Here is a 5,385-nt window from a genome sequence, read left to right on the forward strand (position 1 = left end):
TTACGATGTGGCCTGACACTTTAATTGTCTTGCTCGCAAAACGGCACTTCTTGGTGTTCAGCTGAAGGCCTGCGTTCGCAAGGCACGTAAGAACTTCGTCCAGTCGTTGCAAGTGCTGAAGGAAGGTTGACGAGAAAATAACGATATCGTCTAAATAGCACAAGCAAGTCTTCCACTTCAAGCCTCGTGAAACTGTGTTGATCATCCGCTCGAATGTTGCTGGAGCATTGCAAAGGCCGAATGGCATGACGTTGAATTCATACAGCCCATCTGGTGTTGAAAACGCTGTCTTTTCTTTGTCATCCTCGTGCATGGGTATTTGCCAGTAACCTGAACGCAGGTCTAGGCTTGATAAGTACTCAGCACCTTGCAGTGAATCCAAAGCATCGTCTATGCACGGCATGGGGTAAACATTCTTGTGGGTAATCTTATTTGGTGCTCTGTAGTCCACGCAAAATTGCACGGAGCCATCTTTTTTCTATACTAAAACAACAGGGGATTACCAAGGACTCGCGGAGGGACGTATAATGTTCCGTTGCAGCATATCAGCTATATTTTGCTCAATGATCTCACGCTCGGACGAAGAGACGCGATATGGTCGACGGCGTCCGATGGAAGTGCCATTGGTCTGGATACGATGCCTAATAATGGACGTCTGTCCCAGAGATGAGGAATGGGCATCAAACAATCTCCTATGCTTTTGTAGCAAGGCAACCCTTACAAAAATCGTATATATGGACTTATATAGAAATCTCCATATATGGCTACATCAGGAATTGGGCATATCTGGTCCATGTATGGAATCCCCATATATGGGCCGTATATAACCTGATATGTCCAAATCCTGATATAGCCATATATGGGCCTTATATCCCCATATATAGATGCTGCTGTATAGGGCCATATATGGCTATATATAGAAGAATCCATATAAGGTCTTATATGGATGCTTTCATATATGGCCTTATATGAATACCTTTATATAAAGCCATTCAAATGATTCATCTATACTAGTTCAGCCTGTGTCACTGGCAAAAAATATAGCTGCTCAAATCATTCTTCAGCTAGAAATATACCTGTTTGTTGAAAGGTCTGCATGCAGTCACTATCATCTCCAAAACAAAGGCAGTACATACCGCCTGAACATTCTTGTTCAATTAAGTTATCCTCAATATATCTAAAGTTATTCTCAACAACTATTTGCTAGAATGTAACTTGGCATCATATTCAAAGTTTGTGGTGGGCACATGTCACTGTTAGTCCACTTTTCCTGAAGAGATTCATTCTTTGTGCTTGAATTTATTGCTTACTTATCGACACATCTTTATTTATCTATTTATTTCATTACCAACAGCACCAATTGGCATTACATTTGGGGAGCATTTACGAAAAGTAGAATACAAAAAATACATAGTCAGCCAAACAAATAATCAAAGTCGCCTGAATCACAATCTGCAAGAGAAACTTATATATAAATCGGAACATGTTCTAACATATAAATCAGAACAATTCTAACATGAAGCAAAACAAATATTTGGGAGTGTAGAGGCAATGCTAGAAGACAGCTGGTTCCATCTTGTAATATTTTTTGGTAAAAAATCATTTTGAAACACGTCAGTCTTGCATGCGATTATTCTTATCTTGAACCTATGGTCAACACGGTCTGAGAAAGTACGGTGCAAGTAAATATTCCGCTTTATCGATTCCGACTTGACAAAAATAAATAGCATAAAAGAACCCAATTTGAGTTTTGTAAAGATATCTTTCACAGTGTGTTATGTTTAAAACTTTTCTCGTGTGTCAATGGAGCGTCCATAGTCAGTCAAAACGAAATATTGACTTGCTATTGACCGTATGAACTGCGTGTGCATTGAGTAACTTAAATGAGTTGATAATCAACTTTTAAGAAGTTCGGTCGAAAGTGATTGGTATGCAAGCTTGTTATGTACAAGTATTGTGACTAATGACCTATAAAACGACTGCTAAAACTGGTGTCTATAGGTCTCTGTGCGCGTGGGAACGGAGGCATTTAACAATAATTCTTGCCAACGGGACACTAAAAATGTACTTTGTAAACGTAATCCGCTTTCCATTTTGCCAATAATGCATCATTAACATAACAGTGGTAAAGAGCTCATTCTGCAGAAATTCCGGTGTAGGCATCGGTGGCTCTCCGTGAAAAATCGTCTTGTCAATGATCGAAAATTGAGAGAATGCAAATAAATTAAATATTATAACTTTTCGGGTTTGAGTGATGATCGAAATCATGCAGGCAATTTGCATGGCATGCAAGTGCTCTACCACACAGCTATCAGCTTGGAAATAAAGCATGAATAACTTCCTCTTGTTGTAAATGCAAGGAAAATAACTGTCATGCTTAACAAATACATGTATCATGCATACAGGTTTCACAACACAACATTCAATATCGCAGCTATATTGCATGATACAAGCGTGCATTGTCATCAAGCATCACAACACGTTATTACCAATGTGACTTCGTGGTCTAAAGACAGCCAACCATTGCAAAAGGCACACTGGTTACTGCACGTATTCCCTCACGACTGCGTAGTAAGTGCATAAAGTTCTAAAACATTTTACACGCATTATATTGAGAAGCACGTTCTGCTGGGCGAGTTGGTACTTCATCTTAACTTAGTTGTGCGAAAAAATTTAAAGTGCGGAAGGAATACACCTGGATACAGCGCACACTAACAACTGAAACTTCATTGGAGAAAACAGACATATGTATGCGGTTACGACAACACGTGAGGTGAAAAAAAAATGATTAGATGAGCAGACATCTGATCATTTTCTTTCACAGTGTGGACATCGTGTGGTGGACGGCACTGCGCTTTCGTGTGGGAAGTATTATTTAGAATTTATTTATATAATTGTAGATCCCAAAGCTTCTCTAAAGGAATTAACAACCATTCTCTAACCAATCATCATATTGCAGAGAGTGTGGCTGCGCGCCCTTTTTTGGAATACGGTAGTTAAAGCTAGATTCAGTGACACGGTATAACGCGGGAAATCGGAGAGGCGAATTTCATAAACAAAGCTGGGGATTCATGTGTCACGTAACTCTCACTTATGTTGCTTGCTACTGAGGTAGCTTTCCTGGAATTGCATCATTTATACAATCTGTCTGCTCATCTAATCCTTTTCTTTCACCACACGTGTTCTCGTAACCGCATATATACGTATGTCTGTATTCCCCAACAATGTTTCAGTTGTCAGTGTGTGCTGCGTCTAGGTGTCTTCCTTTTGTAATTCAATTTTTTCGCGCAACTCAGTAATTACATAATATTTCTTGCTCTTTAAACTATGTTACCCCTTTTTTACACAAAATGCAGCCATGTGCGAAACCTTTATTGAGACACTTTCAACCTTCTCAATTACACAGTACTATTCCACAATTAAATTTGTTCAAGTAGCATCATGCAATAAAGAGTACACACTAAGTGATTGATTACGCACAAGAAACAGGATCGATACTGCTATCACGTTCAACTGCGAAAAACGGAGCTTAACGGTCCCCAAGTTTTTTCACACAGTAGCAAGCCCTAATGCATCATACCAGTTTATTTGTCGGCTTGCGTAAAACCATCTACAGTGCTCACAGATCAAAACGTGACATCACATTATTTTGTGTAACTATGTATGCAGGTATGCGCAGTTCCTCAAGATAACCACGCGATATTGCGACATCAGTAACGATAATGTCGCCTGTGATGTACGCATTCCAGTCAAATTTACACTTATATCACCCTGATTGTAGATGGCGGAAACAAAATTACGGGCTATTTTTAAGTTTTACCATTTGGATCCGTGACATAGCACCCTGTTTTGAAGAATCAAACTAGCAACAAAATTTTAACTGCGTGTCCTTATCAAAACACACGTAAATATAAAAACAAGTGGAACGTAGACGAAGAAAGATAAATTCAAACGCAAGACAAATTCAAACGTGGGCTCATAAATCTCATGACACCCTTGGAGTTGGAGATATGCAACTCTTTTTTATTTGTAATTGCGCAAGTTGTAATTTATCCTTGGTTTTTCCTCAAGCGTTAAAATGAGAAAAATACAACACAAGTATATTTACATCAATATAATTATGAAAAGTACAATGGCACAAAACCAACATTTTCCTGGTGTAGAATTTTTGATTAAATAGAGCACTGTCTGGATCAAGTGAAAAAAAATGAAAGTGTTGTCGTATCGCTTATACAAAACAGCCTAATGACGTAACCACGATTAGCATAAATATATTTACTCAGCAAGCATGCATTGTGGTATGTTTTCGAGCTATCATAATATTTATGAACAACGTGCGAAGGTAATGAAAATGATGAACTTACCTTAACATTTAACCGAGACTTGTCTTTCAAGGAGCCTGTTAATCCTGATAACCTATTCACACCTTAAAGCCACCACGTCCATTCGTACTGCTTTAGGAAGAAGTTTTGAAGGAACGCTTGCCCGCAAGCACGGGTATCCATTTTTTTCTCGCACGAAAAGTTGACGATCGCCAATCCAGCAGCGTACAGACGCACACGCACACAAAAACACTTCCACGTCCGTCCACAATTTCGCCACGTACAGCGAAGTAGATTCCTGAGAGCTGCGCGATTATCTTGTGTAAATTGGAGCAGTAGTTGAACACGAAATAAGAGCAAAAGGAATGAAAATTAACAAACTCGATCAGCACGGCACCCATGACTCCGGCGAGCAAAAAAAAAAACAACAATGACGCGGACGGATACAGTGCATGCAGGCTTGACAATGGATATTGCAATGAACACTACATTACTCCTTGAGATCAATGATTTACGCACTTTTCACTAGAACTAAACTTTCCTGAGCCCATTGGCGAACGACGTTTTATCTTTTAACAATTATTGACGCAATATTATTACCATACGACTGAATGTTTGTGCAAACTATTTTCTTCGTCGTTACTTGAAATGGGCCGCGGCACTCTCTTTCCTGCTGTGTCGACAGACTGTTGTATGCCACGGCAGGGCTACATGGTGCCTACGCGCCGCGCTTCTTCGAACAACTTTCTCCGAATTTTCCACTCATCCGACGGGCGCCCTTTTTTGTATTTTTTTTACTGTGCGCACCCCTTGCAACCTAGCAGTCAGGCGAGTTTTTTCGGACAATGGACTTCAACTTCCTCCCGCGGGCCCAGAAAGCTGCACGTGCAAGACCTTTCAGACAGACATTCCGTGGAGCTGAAATCGCTGCTTCGTGTACGCTGGCTACGAAGACGCGCTTCAGCCGAATTTGCATCTTATTTTGCAAGCATTTATAATGATAATAATAATATTCAATCAACCAATAATCAATCAATCATTTTTAACCTACCCAAGAACAGCC

Source organism: Rhipicephalus microplus, chromosome 1 (genome assembly GCF_043290135.1).
Source record: "Rhipicephalus microplus isolate Deutch F79 chromosome 1, USDA_Rmic, whole genome shotgun sequence".
In the NCBI taxonomy this organism is placed as follows: domain Eukaryota; kingdom Metazoa; phylum Arthropoda; class Arachnida; order Ixodida; family Ixodidae; genus Rhipicephalus; species Rhipicephalus microplus.